This window comes from Oncorhynchus mykiss, unplaced genomic scaffold, assembly GCF_013265735.2.
Source record: "Oncorhynchus mykiss isolate Arlee unplaced genomic scaffold, USDA_OmykA_1.1 un_scaffold_396, whole genome shotgun sequence".
Classification (NCBI taxonomy): Eukaryota; Metazoa; Chordata; class Actinopteri; order Salmoniformes; family Salmonidae; genus Oncorhynchus; species Oncorhynchus mykiss.
In genome coordinates this window covers 78001-96798 of record NW_023493843.1, presented here as the reverse complement: position 1 = coordinate 96798, position 18798 = coordinate 78001, and the positions used below count along the sequence as shown (strand labels likewise).

The 18798-nt window shown below is 40.7% G+C and overlaps 7 non-coding genes across 7 annotated transcripts; all 7 read right to left on the bottom strand.

Moving 5' to 3' along the window:
- Window positions 1–1189: 1189 nt before the first annotated feature.
- On the bottom strand, window positions 1190–1272 carry trnal-cag. Its single transcript has one exon. It is a non-coding gene; the product is annotated as a tRNA-Leu (tRNA).
- Window positions 1273–2628: 1356 nt separating this feature from the next.
- On the bottom strand, window positions 2629–2710 carry trnas-aga. Its single transcript has one exon. It is a non-coding gene; the product is annotated as a tRNA-Ser (tRNA).
- A 1745-nt stretch (window positions 2711–4455) lies between these two features.
- On the bottom strand, window positions 4456–4537 carry trnas-aga. The gene has a single exon. It is a non-coding gene; the product is annotated as a tRNA-Ser (tRNA).
- A 306-nt stretch (window positions 4538–4843) lies between these two features.
- On the bottom strand, window positions 4844–4926 carry trnaq-cug. Its single transcript has one exon. It is a non-coding gene; the product is annotated as a tRNA-Gln (tRNA).
- Window positions 4927–6281: 1355 nt separating this feature from the next.
- Window positions 6282–6363, bottom strand: trnas-aga. The gene has a single exon. It is a non-coding gene; the product is annotated as a tRNA-Ser (tRNA).
- Window positions 6364–8494: 2131 nt separating this feature from the next.
- trnaa-cgc lies at window positions 8495–8578 on the bottom strand. The gene has a single exon. It is a non-coding gene; the product is annotated as a tRNA-Ala (tRNA).
- Window positions 8579–18451: 9873 nt separating this feature from the next.
- On the bottom strand, window positions 18452–18533 carry trnas-aga. Its single transcript has one exon. It is a non-coding gene; the product is annotated as a tRNA-Ser (tRNA).
- Between the last annotated feature and the right edge of the window lie 265 nt (window positions 18534–18798).

Here is an 18798-nt window from a genome sequence, read left to right as displayed (position 1 = left end):
TTGGGGCCCGCCTGTGAAATTGCGCGATTCTTGCAATTCTCTTTCAGCCTCTCATCAACTAGCTGTTTTTGCAGAATATTAAAAATATGATAGTTATTCACTACTCATATTAACTAGGTGTCATTTACGTTACCTTAAGTCATTTATTTTTCAAACTGGATTTTACAAAGGTGCATGACATGCAGGCGCTAAAAAATTGTCAGGAGGGGGTTTCAAACCATGCCTATAGGGGAGTCTGCGACCTGAATGACTTAATGGTTATTTTCAATGCAATCGAGTTTTTTCTTTTTCTTTTAGGGTTTAACAAGGTTTTTCACCTGTTACCTGTGGCTTGACTTTAGATGTGGCCAGTTCGATTACCCTGCAGCCTAAGAGTGTCTTCAGAATATGGCCAATTTGACATGAATTTAAAAATGCCTCAGATAGGACCAAAAAAGTGTCCGGAGCTTCCCGTCAGGGTAAGATTGACAACAGGTTTCCACATGTCAAAATGGGGGAAATCTTAGCAAATGGCTTCATGGTTATTCATGAGAATCGTGTTGTTGTATTGTTGAGTGTATCATGGGATCTCACCTGAAATCTGTGGCTTGACTACAAACCTGTAACCTATGCTACTGTGGCCAAAGAGCTAGAAGGCTGGATAACCAGGTGTGTAAAGGTTTGAAGTGGGATAGATGGCCTGCAGTCCTATCCCAAATGGACAACTAATCCCTATGTACTTGCGGAGATCTGAGAGGATGCGATTGGTATAAGAAACACGACTAAACTTCAACCTCCGGAGGGGTCATAAAAAAGGATTTTCGTTGTCGGCAGGATTTGAACCTGCGCAGGAAGATCCTAATGGATTTCTAGTTCATCGCCTTAACCACTAGGCCACGACAACGTTGACAGAAGAAAACAGGCTTGTTAGGAGTGAATGGGCCAACAGGCATAGCCTACAGAAAGTGAAATTTAACAACTGAAAGATAATGCAGTAACTCATTATAATGCAATAACACAAAATGTTCCCCTCATTCATTTGTTATTAAGTCCAGCTGTTTTCTTATTTAACCTTGATCTTTGCTCAGCTCCAGAAGGTCTGCATTTGAGAGTGTTTATTATGAATTGTTATTTCACTGTGTGAAGTTGTTATTTCATCATTCTAATTATTACTGCTGAGCAGCATGACTCCTGAGAGGCACTAAGAAACTGTCAGAAGTGGGATTTGAACCCACGCCTCCATGGGAGACTGCGACCTGAACGCAGCGCCTTAGACCGCTCGGCCATCCTGACTACAGCACAGTAACCGGGTACCGGGTTAAAGTGTATGCGGTAAAAGTAGAAATATGAACAACGCTCTAAAATCACCACAGAGACCAGAACAACTATGCACGATACTGACTTGCACTTTCAATAGTCATTTGTTTTTATAAATTAAAAAGTCTAGTCATTGATTTAACCTCAATATGGCCTTCAATGGGAAAGAGTAGTAAATCGTCATTGAATGAGCGCTAAACTGGCATCAGAATATGGCCATTCTGATATAAATGATAAAATTCCTCAGATAAGACTGAAAAAGTGTCTGGAAATATCAGCAACCATCAGGGTAAGAGTGACAACAGGTCCACATGGGGGAAATCCTTACAAATGGCTTAATGAGTCATTTCAACGCAATCGTGTTATTATTTATTTTTAGGGTTTAACAAGGCAGCTCACCTGTGACTTGACATTAGATGCGGCGACTTTGATTACCCTGCAGACGATATTTTTGTTCTTCCCGCCAATACAATCCACTGACAACGACCGACGAGTTCTGCGTTCCGAGATTATTTTTGTTATTTGCCTGTTTGGGGCCTGCCTGTGAAATTGCGCGATTCTTGCAATTCTCTTTCAGCCTCTCATCAACTAGCTGTTTTTGCAGAATATTAAAAATATGATAGTTATTCACTACTCATATTAACTAGGTGTCATTTACGTTACCTTAAGTCATTTATTTTTCAAACTGGATTTTACAAAGGTGCATGACATGCAGGCGCTAAAAAAATGTCAGGAGGGGGTTTCAAACCATGCCTATAGGGGAGTCTGCGACCTGAATGACTTAATGGTTATTTTCAATGCAATCGAGTTTTTTCTTTTTCTTTTAGGGTTTAACAAGGTTTTTCACCTGTTACCTGTGGCTTGACTTTAGATGTGGCCAGTTCGATTACCCTGCAGCCTAAGAGTGTCTTCAGAATATGGCCAATTTGACATGAATTTAAAAATGCCTCAGATAGGACCAAAAAAGTGTCTGGAGCTTCCCGTCAGGGTAAGAGTGACAACAGGTTTCCACATGTCAAAATGGGGGAAATCTTAGCAAATGGCTTCATGGTTATTCATGAGAATCGTGTTGTTGTATTGTTGAGTGTATCATGGGATCTCACCTGAAATCTGTGGCTTGACTACAAACCTGTAACCTATGCTACTGTGGCCTATAGAGCTAGAAGGCTGGATAACCAGGTGTGTAAAGGTGTGAAGTGGGACAGATGGCCTGCAGTCCTATCCCAAATGGACAACTAATCCCTATGTACTTGCGGAGATCTGAGAGGATGCGATTGGTATAAGAAACACGACTAAACTTCAACCTCCGGAGGGGTCAAAAAAATGCATTTTCGTTGTCGGCAGGATTTGAACCTGCGCAGGAAGATCCTAATGGATTTCTAGTCCATCGCCTTAACCACTCGGCCACGACAACGTTGACAGAAGAAAACAAGCTTGTTAGGAGTGAATGGGCCAACAGGCATAGCCTACAGAAAGAGAAATTTAACAACTGAAAGATAATGCAGTAACTCATTATAATGCAATAACACAAAATGTTCCCCTCATTCATTTGTTATTAAGTCCAGCTGTTTTCTTATTTAACCTTGATCTTTGCTCAGCTCCAGAAGGTCTGCATTTGAGAGTGTTTATTATGAATTGTTATTTCACTGTGTGAAGTTGTTATTTCATCATTCTTATTATTACTGCTGAGCAGCATGACTCCTGAGAGGCACTAAAAAACTGTCAGAAGTGGGATTTGAACCCACGCCTCCATGGGAGACTGCGACCTGAACGCAGCGCCTTAGACCGCCCGGCCATCCTGACTACAGCACAGTAACTGGGTATCGGGTTAAAGTGTATGCGGTAAAAGTAGAAATATGAACAACGCTCTAAAATCACCACAGAGACCAGAACAACTATGCACGATACTGACTTGCACTTTCAATAGTCATTTGTTTTTATAAATTAAAAAGTCCAGTCATTGATTTAACCTCAATATGGCCTTCAATGGGAAAGAGTAGTAAATCGTCATTGAATGAGCGCTAAACTGGCATCAGAATATGGCCATTCTGATATAAATGATAAAATTCCTCAGATAAGACTGAAAAAGTGTCTGGAAATATCAGCAACCATCAGGGTAAGAGTGACAACAGGTCCACATGGGGGAAATCCTTACAAATGGCTTAATGAGTCATTTCAACGCAATCGTGTTATTATTTATTTTCAGGGTTTAACAAGGCAGCTCACCTGTGATTTGACATTAGATGCGGCGACTTTGATTACCCTGCAGACGATATTTTTGTTCTTCCCGCCAATACAATCCACTGACAACGACCGACGAGTTCTGCGTTCCGAGATTATTTTTGTTATTTGCCTGTTTGGGGCCCGCCTGTGAAATTGCGCGATTCTTGCAATTCTCTTTCAGCCTCTCATCAACTAGCTGTTTTTGCAGAATATTAAAAATATGATAGTTATTCACTACTCATATTAACTAGGTGTCATTTACGTTACCTTAAGTCATTTATTTTTCAAACTGGATTTTACAAAGGTGCATGACATGCAGGCGCTAAAAAATTGTCAGGAGGGGGTTTCAAACCATGCCTATAGGGGAGTCTGCGACCTGAATGACTTAATGGTTATTTTCAATGCAATCGAGTTTTTTCTTTTTCTTTTAGGGTTTAACAAGGTTTTTCACCTGTTACCTGTGGCTTGACTTTAGATGTGGCCAGTTCGATTACCCTGCAGCCTAAGAGTGTCTTCAGAATATGGCCAATTTGACATGAATTTAAAAATGCCTCAGATAGGACCAAAAAAGTGTCTGGAGCTTCCCGTCAGGGTAAGAGTGACAACAGGTTTCCACATGTCAAAATGGGGGAAATCTTAGCAAATGGCTTCATGGTTATTCATGAGAATCGTGTTGTTGTATTGTTGAGTGTATCATGGGATCTCACCTGAAATCTGTGGCTTGACTACAAACCTGTAACCTATGCTACTGTGGCCTATAGAGCTAGAAGGCTGGATAACCAGGTGTGTAAAGGTGTGAAGTGGGACAGATGGCCTGCAGTCCTATCCCAAATGGACAACTAATCCCTATGTACTTGCGGAGATCTGAGAGGATGCGATTGGTATAAGAAACACGACTAAACTTCAACCTCCGGAGGGGTCAAAAAAATGCATTTTCGTTGTCGGCAGGATTTGAACCTGCGCAGGAAGATCCTAATGGATTTCTAGTCCATCGCCTTAACCACTCGGCCACGACAACGTTGACAGAAGAAAACAAGCTTGTTAGGAGTGAATGGGCCAACAGGCATAGCCTACAGAAAGAGAAATTTAACAACTGAAAGATAATGCAGTAACTCATTATAATGCAATAACACAAAATGTTCCCCTCATTCATTTGTTATTAAGTCCAGCTGTTTTCTTATTTAACCTTGATCTTTGCTCAGCTCCAGAAGGTCTGCATTTGAGAGTGTTTATTATGAATTGTTATTTCACTGTGTGAAGTTGTTATTTCATCATTCTTATTATTACTGCTGAGCAGCATGACTCCTGAGAGGCACTAAAAAACTGTCAGAAGTGGGATTTGAACCCACGCCTCCATGGGAGACTGCGACCAGAACGCAGCACCTTAGACCGCCCGGCCATCCTGACTACAGCACAGTAACTGGGTATCGGGTTAAAGTGTATGCGGTAAAAGTAGAAATATGAACAACGCTCTAAAATCACCACAGAGACCAGAACAACTATGCACGATACTGACTTGCACTTTCAATAGTCATTTGTTTTTATAAATTAAAAAGTCCAGTCATTGATTTAACCTCAATATGGCCTTCAATGGGAAAGAGTAGTAAATCGTCATTGAATGAGCGCTAAACTGGCATCAGAATATGGCCATTCTGATATAAATGATAAAATTCCTCAGATAAGACTGAAAAAGTGTCTGGAAATATCAGCAACCATCAGGGTAAGAGTGACAACAGGTCCACATGGGGGAAATCCTTACAAATGGCTTAATGAGTCATTTCAACGCAATCGTGTTATTATTTATTTTCAGGGTTTAACAAGGCAGCTCACCTGTGATTTGACATTAGATGCGGCGACTTTGATTACCCTGCAGACGATATTTTTGTTCTTCCCGCCAATACAATCCACTGACAACGACCGACGAGTTCTGCGTTCCGAGATTATTTTTGTTATTTGCCTGTTTGGGGCCCGCCTGTGAAATTGCGCGATTCTTGCAATTCTCTTTCAGCCTCTCATCAACTAGCTGTTTTTGCAGAATATTAAAAATATGATAGTTATTCACTACTCATATTAACTAGGTGTCATTTACGTTACCTTAAGTCATTTATTTTTCAAACTGGATTTTACAAAGGTGCATGACATGCAGGCGCTAAAAAATTGTCAGGAGGGGGTTTCAAACCATGCCTATAGGGGAGTCTGCGACCTGAATGACTTAATGGTTATTTTCAATGCAATCGAGTTTTTTCTTTTTCTTTTAGGGTTTAACAAGGTTTTTCACCTGTTACCTGTGGCTTGACTTTAGATGTGGCCAGTTCGATTACCCTGCAGCCTAAGAGTGTCTTCAGAATATGGCCAATTTGACATGAATTTAAAAATGCCTCAGATAGGACCAAAAAAGTGTCCGGAGCTTCCCGTCAGGGTAAGAGTGACAACATGTTTCCACATGTCAAAATGGGGGAAATCTTAGCAAATGGCTTCATGGTTATTCATGAGAATCGTGTTGTTGTATTGTTGAGTGTATCATGGGATCTCACCTGAAATCTGTGGCTTGACTACAAACCTGTAACCTATGCTACTGTGGCCAAAGAGCTAGAAGGCTGGATAACCAGGTGTGTAAAGGTTTGAAGTGGGATAGATGGCCTGCAGTCCTATCCCAAATGGACAACTAATCCCTATGTACTTGCGGAGATCTGAGAGGATGCGATTGGTAGAAGAAACACGACTAAACTTCAACCTCCGGAGGGGTCAAAAAAAAGCATTTTCGTTGTCGGCAGGATTTGAACCTGCGCAGGAAGATCCTAATGGATTTCTAGTCCATCGCCTTAACCACTCGGCCACGACAACGTCAACAGAAGAAAACAAGCTTGTTAGGAGTGAATGGGCCAACAGGCATAGCCTACAGAAAGTGAAATTTAACAACTGAAAGATAATGCAGTAACTCATTATAATGCAATAACACAAAATGTTCCCCTCATTCATTTGTTATTAAGTCCAGCTGTTTTCTTATTTAACCTTGATCTTTGCTCAGCTCCAGAAGGTCTGCATTTGAGAGTGTTTATTATGAATTGTTATTTCACTGTGTGAAGTTGTTATTTCATCATTCTTATTATTACTGCTGAGCAGCATGACTCCTGAGAGGCACTAAGAAACTGTCAGAAGTGGGATTTGAACCCACGCCTCCATGGGAGACTGCGAACTGAACACAGCGCCTTAGACCGCTCGGCCATCCTGACTACAGCACAGTAACCGGGTACCGGGTTAAAGTGTATGCGGTAAAAGTAGAAATATGAACAACGCTCTAAAATCACCACAGAGACCAGAACAACTATGCACGATACTGACTTGCACTTTCAATAGTCATTTGTTTTTATAAATTAAAAAGTCCAGTCATTGATTTAACCTCAATATGGCCTTCAATGGGAAAGAGTAGTAAATCGCCATTGAATGAGCGCTAAACTGGCATCAGAATATGGCCATTCTGATATAAATGATAAAATTCCTCAGATAAGACTGAAAAAGTGTCTGGAAATATCAGCAACCATCAGGGTAAGAGTGACAACAGGTTCACATGGGGAAATCCTTACAAATGGCTTAATGGGTCATTTCAACGCAATCGTGTTATTATTTATTTTTAGGGTTTAACAAGGCAGCTCACCTGTGACTTGACATTAGATGCGGCGACTTCGATTACCCTGCAGACGATATTTTTGTTCTTCCCGCCAATACAATCCACTGACAACGACCGACGAGTTCTGCGTTCCAAGATTATTTTTGTTATTTGCCTGTTTGGGGCCACCTGTGAAATTGCGCGATTCTTGCAATTCTCTTTCAGCCTCTCATCAACTAGCTGTTTTTGCAGAATATTAAAAATACGATAGTTATTCACTACTCATATTAACTAGGTGTCATTTACGTTACCTTAAGTCATTTATTTTTCAACTGGATTTTACAAAGGTGCATGACATGCAGGCGCTAAAATGTTGTCAGGAGGGGGTTTCAAACCATGCCTATAGGGGAGTCTGCGACCTGAATGACTTAATGGTTATTTTCAATGCAATTGAGTTTTTTCTTTTTCTTTTAGGGTTTAACAAGGTTTCTCACCTGTTACCTGTGGCTTGACTTTAGATGTGGCCAGTTCAATTACCCTGCAGACTATAAGAGTGTCTTCAGAATATGGCCAATTTGACATGAATTTAAAAATGCCTCAGATAGGACCAAAAAAGTGTCTGGAGCTTCCCGTCAGGGTAAGAGTGACAACAGGTTTCCACATGTCAAAATGGGGGAAATCTTAGCAAACGGCTTCATGGTTATTCGTGAGAATCGTGTTGTTGTATTGTTGAGTGTATCATGGGATCTCACCTGAAATATGTGGCTTGACTACAAACCTGTAACCTATGCTACTGTGGCCTATAGAGCTAGAAGGCTGGATAACCAGGTGTGTAAAGGTGTGAAGTGGGATAGATGGCCTGCGGTCCTATCCCAAATGGACAACTAATCCCTATGTACTTGCGGAGATCTGAGAGGATGCGATTGGTATAAGAAACACGACTAAACTTCAACCTCCGGAGGGGTCAAAAAAATGCATTTTCATTGTCGGCAGGATTTGAACCTGCACAGGAAGATCCTATTGGATTTCTAGTCCATTGCCTTAACCACTCGGCCACGACAACATTGACAGATGAAACATTCTTGTTAGGAGTGAATGGGCCAACAGGCATAGCCTACAGAAAGTGAAATTTAACAACTGAAAGATAATGCAGTAACTCATTATAATGCAATAACATAAAATGTTCCCCTCATTCATTTGTTATTAAGTCCAGCTGTTTTCTTATTTAACCTTGATCTTTGCTCAGCTCCAGAAGGTCTGCATTTGAGAGTGTTTATTATGAATTGTTATTTCACTGTGTGAAGTTGTTATTTCATCATTCTTATTATTACTGCTGAGCAGCATGACTCCTGAGAGGCACTAAAAAACTGTCAGAAGTGGGATTTGAACCCACGCCTCCATGGGAGACTGCGACTGCGACCACAGCGCCTTAGACCGCTCAGCCATCCTGACTACAGCACAGTAACTGGGTATCGGGTTAAAGTGTATGCGGTAAAAGTAGAAATATGAACAAAGCTCTAAAATCACCACAGAGACCAGAACAACTATGCACGATACTGACTTGCACTTTCAATAGTCATTTGTTTTTATAAATTAAAAAGTCCAGTCATTGATTTAACCTCAATATGGCCTTCAATGGGAAAGAGTAGTAAATCGCCATTGAATGAGCGCTAAACTGGCATCAGAATATGGCCATTCTGATATAAATGATAAAATTCCTCAGATAAGACTGAAAAAGTGTCTGGAAATATCAGCAACCATCAGGGTAAGAGTGACAACAGGTCCACAATCCTTACAAATGGCTTAATGGGTCATTTCAACGCAATCGTGTTATTATTTATTTTTAGGGTTTAACAAGGCAGCTCACCTGTGACTTGACATTAGATGCGGCGACTTCGATTACCCTGCAGACGATATTTTTGTTCTTCTCGCCAATACAATCCACTGACAACGACCGACGAGTTCTGCGTTCCGAGATTATTTTTGTTATTTGCCTGTTTGGGGCCCGCCTGTGAAATTGCGCGATTCTTGCAATTCTCTTTCAGCCTCTCATCAACTAGCTGTTTTTGCAGAATATTAAAAATACGATAGTTATTCACTACTCAAATTAACTAGGTGTCATTTACTTTACCTTAAGTCATTTATTTTTCAACTGGATTTTACAAAGGTGCATGACATGCAGGCGCTAAAAAGTTGTCAGGAGGGGGTTTCAAACCATGCCTATAGGGGAGTCTGCGACCTGAATGACTTAATGGTTATATCCAATGCAATCAAGTTTTTTCTTTTTCTTTTAGGGTTTAACAAGGTTTCTCACCTGTTACCTGTGGCTTGACTTTAGATGTGGCCAGTTCGATTACCCTGCAGACTATAAGAGTGTCTTCAGAATATGGCCAATTTGACATGAATTTAAAAATGCCTCAGATAGGACCAAAAAAGTGTCTGGAGCTTCCCGTCAGGGTAAGAGTGACAACAGGTTTCCACATGTCAAAATGGGGGAAATCTTAGCAAATGGCTTAATGGTTATTCATGAGAATCGTGTTGTTGTATTGTTGAGTGTATCATGGGATCTCACCTGAAATCTGTGGCTTGACTACAAACCTGTAACCTATGCTACTGTGACTGCGACCTGAACGCAGCGCCTTAGAACGCTCGGCCATCCTGACTACAGCACAGTAACTGGGTATCGGGTTAAAGTGTATGCGGTAAAAGTAGAAATATGAACAACGCTCTAAAATCACCACAGAGACCAGAACAACTATGCACGATACTGACTTGCACTTTCAATAGTCATTTGTTTTTATAAATTAAAAAGTCCAGTCATTGATTTAACCTCAATATGGCCTTCAATGGGAAAGAGTAGTAAATCGTCATTGAATGAGCGCTAAACTGGCATCAGAATATGGCCATTCTGATATAAATGATAAAATTCCTCAGATAAGACTGAAAAAGTGTCTGGAAATATCAGCAACCATCAGGGTAAGAGTGACAACAGGTCCACATGGGGGAAATCCTTACAAATGGCTTAATGGGTCATTTCAACGCAATCGTGTTATTATTTATTTTTAGGGTTTAACAAGGCAGCTCACCTGTGACTTGACATTAGATGCGGCGACTTCGATTACCCTGCAGACGATATTTTTGTTCTTCCCGCCAATACAATCCACTGACAACGACCGACGAGTTCTGCGTTCCGAGATTATTTTTGTTATTTGCCTGTTTGGGGCCCGCCTGTGAAATTGCGCGATTCTTGCAATTCTCTTTCAGCCTCTCATCAACTAGCTGTTTTTGCAGAATATTAAAAATACGATAGTTATTCACTACTCATATTAACTAGGTGTCATTTACTTTACCTTAAGTCATTTATTTTTCAACTGGATTTTACAAAGGTGCATGACATGCAGGCGCTAAAAAGTTGTCAGGAGGGGGTTTCAAACCATGCCTATAGGGGAGCTGTGACCTGAATGACTTAATGGTTATTTTCAATGCAATCAAGTTTTTTCTTTTTCTTTTAGGGTTTAACAAGGTTTCTCACCTGTTACCTGTGGCTTGACTTTAGATGTGGCCAGTTCGATTACCCTGCAGACTATAAGAGTGTCTTCAGAATATGGCCAATTTGACATGAATTTAAAAATGCCTCAGATAGGACCAAAAAAGTGTCTGGAGCTTCCCGTCAGGGTAAGAGTGACAACAGGTTTCCACATGTCAAAATGGGGGAAATCTTAGCAAATGGCTTAATGGTTATTCATGAGAATCGTGTTGTTGTATTGTTGAGTGTATCATGGGATCTCACCTGAAATCTGTGGCTTGACTACAAACCTGTAACCTATGCTACTGTGGCCTAAAGAGCTAGAAGGCTGGATAACCAGGTGTGTAAAGGTGTGAAGTGGGATAGATGGCCTGCAGTCCTATCCCAAATGGACAACTAATCCCTATGTACTTGCGGAGATCTGAGAGGATGCGATTGGTATAAGAAACACGACTAAACTTCAACCTCCGGAGGGGTCAAAAAAATGCATTTTCATTGTCGGCAGGATTTGAACCTACACAGGAAGATCCTAATGGATTTCTAGTCCATCGCCTTAACCACTCGGCCACGACAACGTTGACAGAAGAAAACAGGCTTGTTAGGAGTGAATGGGCCAACAGGCATAGCCTACAGAAAGTGAAATTTAACAACTGAAAGATAATGCAGTAACTCATTATAATGCAATAACACAAAATGTTCCCCTCATTCATTTGTTATTAAGTCCAGCTGTTTTCTTATTTAACCTTGATCTTTGCTCAGCTCCAGTAGGTCTGCATTTGAGAGTGTTTATTATGAATTGTTATTTCACTGTGTGAAGTTGTTATTTCATCATTCTTATTATTACTGCTGAGCAGCATGACTCCTGAGAGGCACTAAAAAACTGTCAGAAGTGGGTTTTGAACCCACGCCTCCATGGGAGACTGCGACCTGAACGCAGCGCCTTAGACCGCTCGGCCATCCTGACTACAGCACAGTAACTGGGTATCGGGTTAAAGTGTATGCGGTAAAAGTAGAAATATGAACAACGCTCTAAAATCACCACAGAGACCAGAACAACTATGCACGATACTGACTTGCACTTTCAATAGTCATTTGTTTTTATAAATTAAAAAGTCCAGTCATTGATTTAACCTCAATATGGCCTTCAATGGGAAAGAGTAGTAAATCGCCATTGAATGAGCGCTAAACTGGCATCAGAATATGGCCATTCTGATATAAATGATAAAATTCCTCAGATAAGACTGAAAAAGTGTCTGGAAATATCAGCAACCATCAGGGTAAGAGTGACAACAGGTCCACATGGGGGAAATCCTTACAAATGGCTTAATGGGTCATTTCAACGCAATCGTGTTATTATTTATTTTTAGGGTTTAACAAGGCAGCTCACCTGTGACTTGACATTAGATGCGGCGACTTCGATTACCCTGCAGACGATATTTTTGTTCTTCCCGCCAATACAATCCACTGACAACGACCGACGAGTTCTGCGTTCCGAGATTATTTTTGTTATTTGCCTGTTTGGGGCCCGCCTGTGAAATTGCGCGATTCTTGCAATTCTCTTTCATCCTCTCATCAACTAGCTGTTTTTGCAGAATAGTAAAAATACGATAGTTATTCACTACTCATATTAACTAGGTGTCATTTACGTTACCTTAAGTCATTTATTTTTCAACTGGATTTTACAAAGGTGCATGACATGCAGGCGCTAAAAAGTTGTCAGGAGGGGGTTTCAAACCATGCCTATAGGGGAGTCTGCGACCTGAATGACTTAATGGTTATTTTCAATGCAATCAAGTTTTTTATTTTTCTTTTAGGGTTTAACAAGGTTTCTCACCTGTTACCTGTGGCTTGACTTTAGATGTGGCCAGTTCGATTACCCTGCAGACTATAAGAGTGTCTTCAGAATATGGCCAATTTGACATGAATTTAAAAATGCCTCAGATAGGACCAAAAAAGTGTCTGGATCTTCCCGTCAGGGTAAGAGTGACAACAGGTTTCCACATGTCAAAATGGGGGAAATCTTAGCAAATGGCTTCATGGTTATTCATGAGAATCGTGTTGTTGTATTGTTGAGTGTATCATGGGATCTCACCTGAAATCTGTGGCTTGACTACAAACCTGTAACCTATGCAACTGTGGCCTATAGAGCTAGAAGGCTGGATAACCAGGTGTGTAAAGGTGTGAAGTGGGATAGATGGCCTGCAGTCCTACCCCAAATGGACAACTAATCCCTATGTACTTGCGGAGATCTGAGAGGATGCGATTGGTATAAGAAACACGACTAAACCTCAACCTCCGGAGGGGTCAAAAAATGCATTTTCTTTGTAGGCAGGATTTGAACTTACACAGGAAGATCCTAATGGATTTCTAGTCCATCACCTTAACCACTCGGCCACGACAACATTGACTGAAGGAAACAGGCTTGTTAGGAGTGAATGGGCCAACAGGCATAGCCTACAGAAAGTGAAATTTAACAACTGAAAGATAATGCAGTAACTCATTATAATGCAATAACACAAAATGTTCCCCTCATTCATTTGTTATTAAGTCCAGCTGTTTTCTTATTTAACCTTGATCTTTGCTCAGCTCCAGTAGGTCTGCATTTGAGAGTGTTTATTATGAATTGTTATTTCACTGTGTGAAGTTGTTATTTCATCATTCTTATTATTACTGCTGAGCAGCATGACTCCTGAGAGGCACTAAAAAACTGTCAGAAGTGGGATTTGAACCCACGCCTCCATGGGAGACTGCGACCTGAACGCAGCGCCTAGACCGCTCGGCCATCCTGACTACAGCACAGTAACTGGGTATCGGTTTAAAGTGTATGCGGTAAAAGTAGAAATATGAACAACGCTCTAAAATCACCACAGAGACCAGAACAACTATGCACGATACTGACTTGCACTTTCAATAGTCATTTGTTTTTATAAATTAAAAAGTCCAGTCATTGATTTAACCTCAATATGGATTCAATGGGAAAGAGTAGTAAATCGCCATTGAATGAGCGCTAAACTGGCATCAGAATATGGCCATTCTGATATAAATGATAAAATTCCTCAGATAAGACTGAAAAAGTGTCTGGAAATATCAGCAACCATCAGGGTAAGAGTGACAACAGGTACACATGGGGGAAATCCTTACAAATGGCTTAATGGGTCATTTCAACACAATCGTGTTATTATTTATTTTTAGGGTTTAACAAGGCAGCTCACCTGTGACTTGACATTAGATGCGGCGACTTCGATTACCCTGCAGACGATATTTATGTTCTTCCCGCCAATACAATCCACTGACAACGACCGACGAGTTCTGCGTTCCGAGATTATTTTTGTTATTTGCCTGTTTGGGGCCCGCCTGTGAAATTGCGCGATTCTTGCAATTCTCTTTCATCCTCTCATCAACTAGCTGTTTTTGCAGAATAGTAAAAATACGATAGTTATTCACTACTCATATTAACTAGGTGTCATTTACGTTACCTTAAGTCATTTATTTTTCAACTGGATTTTACAAAGGTGCATGACATGCAGGCGCTAAAAAGTTGTCAGGAGGGGGTTTCAAACCATGCCTATAGGGGAGTCTGCGACCTGAATGACTTAATGGTTATTTTCAATGCAATCAAGTTTTTTATTTTTCTTTTAGGGTTTAACAAGGTTTCTCACCTGTTACCTGTGGCTTGACTTTAGATGTGGCCAGTTCGATTACCCTGCAGACTATAAGAGTGTCTTCAGAATATGGCCAATTTGACATGAATTTAAAAATGCCTCAGATAGGACCAAAAAAGTGTCTGGATCTTCCCGTCAGGGTAAGAGTGACAACAGGTTTCCACATGTCAAAATGGGGGAAATCTTAGCAAATGGCTTCATGGTTATTCATGAGAATCGTGTTGTTGTATTGTTGAGTGTATCATGGGATCTCACCTGAAATCTGTGGCTTGACTACAAACCTGTAACCTATGCTACTGTGGCCTATAGAGCTAGAAGGCTGGATAACCAGGTGTGTAAAGGTGTGAAGTGGGATAGATGGCCTGCAGTCCTATCCCAAATGGACAACTAATCCCTATGTACTTGCGGAGATCTGAGAGGATGCGATTGGTATAAGAAACACGACTAAACTTCAACCTCCGGAGGGGTCAAAAAAATGCATTTTCATTGTCGGCAGGATTTGAACCTACGCAGGAAGATCCTAATGGATTTCTAGTCCATCGCCTTAACCACTCGACCACGACAACGTTGACAGAAGAAAACAGGCTTGTTAGGAGTGAATGGGCCAACAGGCATAGCCTACAGAAAGTGAAATTTAACAACTGAAAGATAATGCAGTAACTCATTATAATGCAATAACACAAAATGTTCCCCTCATTCATTTGTTATTAAGTCCAGCTGTTTTCTTATTTAACCTTGATCTTTGCTCAGCTCCAGAAGTTCTGCATTTGAGAGTGTTTATTATGAATTGCTATTTCACTGTGTGAAGTTGTTATTTCATCATTCATATTATTACTGCTGAGCAGCATGACTCCTGAGAGGCACTAAAAAACTGTCAGAAGTGGGATTTGAACCCACGTCTCCATGGGAGACTGCGACCTGAACGCAGCGCCTTAGACCGCTCGGCCATCCTGACTACAGCACAGTAACTGGGTATCGGGTTAAAGTGTATGCGGTAAAAGTAGAAATATGAACAACGCTCTAAAATCACCACAGAGACCAGAACAACTATGCACGATACTGACTTGCACTTTCAATAGTCATTTGTTTTTATAAATTAAAAAGTCCAGTCATTGATTTAACCTCAATATGGCCTTCAATGGGAAAGAGTAGTAAATCGTCATTGAATGAGCGCTAAACTGGCATCAGAATATGGCCATTCTGATATAAATGATACAATTCCTCAGATAAGACTGAAAAAGTGTCTGGAAATATCAGCAACCATCAGGGTAAAAGTGACAACAGGTCCAAATGGGGGAAATCCTTACAAATGGCTTAATGGGTCATTTCAACGCAATCGTGTTATTATTTATTTTTAGGGTTTAACAAGGCAGCTCACCTGTGACTTGACATTAGATGCGGCGACTTCGATTACCCTGCAGACAATATTTATGTTCTTCCTGCCAATACAATCCACTGACAACGACCGACGAGTTCTGCGTTCCGAGATTATTTTTGTTATTTGCCTGTTTGGGGCCCGCCTGTGAAATTGCGCGATTCTTGCAATTCTCTTTCATCCTCTCATCAACTAGCTGTTTTTGCAGAATATTAAAAATATGATAGTTATTCACTACTCATATTAACTAGGTGTCATTTACGTTACCTTAAGTCATTTATTTTTCAACTGGATTTTACAAAGGTGCATGACATGCAGGCGCTAAAAAGTTGTCAGGAGGGGGTTTCAAACCATGCCTATAGGGTAGTCTGCGACCTGAATGACTTAATGGTTATTTTCAATGCAATCAAGTTTTTTCTTTTTCTTTTAGGGTTTAACAAGGTTTCTCACCTGTTACCTGTGGCTTGACTTTAGATGTGGCCAGTTTGATTACCCTGCAGACTATAAGAGTGTCTTCAGAATATGGCCAATTTGACATGAATTTAAAAATGCCTCAGATAGGACCAAAAAAGTGTCTGGAGCTTCCCGTCAGGGTAAGAGTGACAACAGGTTTCCACATGTCAAAATGGGGGAAATCTTAGCAAATGGCTTAATGGTTATTCATGAGAATCGTGTTGTTGTATTGTTGAGTGTATCATGGGATCTCACCTGAAATCTGTGGCTTGACTACAAACCTGTAACCTATGCTACTGTGGCCTATAGAGCTAGAAGGCTGGATAACCAGGTGTGTAAAGGTGTGAAGTGGGATAGATGGCCTGCAGTCCTATCCCAAATGGACAACTAATCCCTATGTACTTGCGGAGATCTGAGAGGATGCGATTGGTATAAGAAACACGACTAAACTTCAACCTCCGGAGGGGTCAAAAAAATGCATTTTCATTGTCGGCAGGATTTGAACCTACGCAGGAAGATCCTAATGGATTTCTAGTCCATCGCCTTAACCACTCGGCCACGACAACATTGACAGAAGAAAACAGGCTTGTTAGGAGTGAATGGGCCAACAGGCATAGCCTACAGAAAGTGAAATTTAACAACTGAAAGATAATGCAGTAACTCATTATAATGCAATAACACAAAATGTTCCCCTCATTCATTTGTTATTAAGTCCAGCTGTTTTCTTATTTAACCTTGATCTTTGCTCAGCTCCAGTAGGTCTGCATTTGAGAGTGTTTATTATGAATTGTTATTTCACTGTGTGAAGTTGTTATTTCATCATTCTTATTATTACTGCTGAGCAGCATGACTCCTGAGAGGCACTAAAAAACTGTCAGAAGTGGGTTTTGAACCCACGCCTCCATGGGAGACTGCGACCTGAACGCAGCGCCTTAGACCGCTCGGCCATCCTGACTACAGCACAGTAACTGGGTATCGGGTTAAAGTGTATGCAGTAAAAGTAGAAATATGAACAACGCTCTAAAATCACCACAGAGACCAGAACAACTATGCACGATACTGACTTGCACTTTCAATAGTCATTTGTTTTTATAAATTAAAAAGTCCAGTCATTGATTTAACCTCAATATGGCCTTCAATGGGAAAGAGTAGTAAATCGCCATTGAATGAGCGCTAAACTGGCATCAGAATATAGCCATTCTGATATAAATGATAAAATTCCTCAGATAAGACTGAAAAAGTGTCTGGAAATATCAGCAACCATCAGGGTAAGAGTGACAACAGGTCCACATGGGGGAAATCCTTACAAATGGCTTAATGGGTCATTTCAACGCAATCGTGTTATTATTTATTTTTAGGGTTTAACAAGGCAGCTCACCTGTGACTTGACATTAGATGCGGCGACTTCGATTACCCTGCAGACGATATTTTTGTTCTTCCCGCCAATACAATCCACTGACAACGACCGACGAGTTCTGCGTTCCGAGATTATTTTTGTTATTTGCCTGTTTGGGGCCCGCCTGTGAAATTGCGCGATTCTTGCAATTCTCTTTCAGCCTCTCATCAACTAGCTGTTTTTGCAGAATATTAAAAATACGATAGTTATTCACTACTCAAATTAACTAGGTGTCATTTACTTTACCTTAAGTCATTTATTTTTCAACTGGATTTTACAAAGGTGCATGACATGCAGGCGCTAAAAAGTTGTCAGGAGGGGGTTTCAAACCATGCCTATAGGGGAGCTGCGACCTGAATGACTTAATGGTTATTTTCAATGCAATCAAGTTTTTTCTTTTTCTTTTAGGGTTTAACAAGGTTTCTCACCTGTTACCTGTGGCTTGACTTTAGATGTGGCCAGTTCGATTACCCTGCAGCCTAAGAGTGTCTTCAGAATATGGCCAATTTGACATGATTTTAAAAATGCCTCAGTTAGGACCAAAAAAGTGTCTGGAGCTTCCCGTCAAGGTAAGAGTGACAACAGGTTTCCACATGTCAAAATGGGGGAAATCTTAGCAAATGGCTTCATGGTTATTCATGAGAATCGTGTTGTTGTATTGTTGAGTGTATCATGGGATCTCACCTGAAATCTGTGGCTTGACTACAAACCTGTAACCTATGCTACTGTGGCCTATAGAGCTAGAAGGCTGGATAACCAGGTGTGTAAAGGTGTGAAGTGGGACAGATGGCCTGCAGTCCTATCCCAAATGGACAACTAATCCCTATGTACTTGCGGAGATCTGAGAGGATGCGATTGGTATAAGAAACACGACTAAACTTCAACCTCCGGAGGGGTCAAAAAAATGCATTTTTGTTGTCGGCAGGATTTGAACCTGCGCAGGAAGATCCTAATGGATTTCTAGTCCATCACCTTAACCACTCGGCCACGACAACGTTGACAGAAGAAAACAAGCTTGTTAGGAGTGAATGGGCCAACAGGCATAGCCTACAGAAAGTGAAATTTAACAACTGAAAGATAATGCAGTAACTCATTATAATGCAATAACACAAAATGTTCCCCTCATTCATTTGTTATTAAGTCCAGCTGTTTTCTTATTTAACCTTGATCTTTGATCAGCTCCAGAAGGTCTGCATTTGAGAGTGTTTATTATGAATTGTTATTTCACTGTGTGAAGTTGTTATTTCATCATTCTTATTA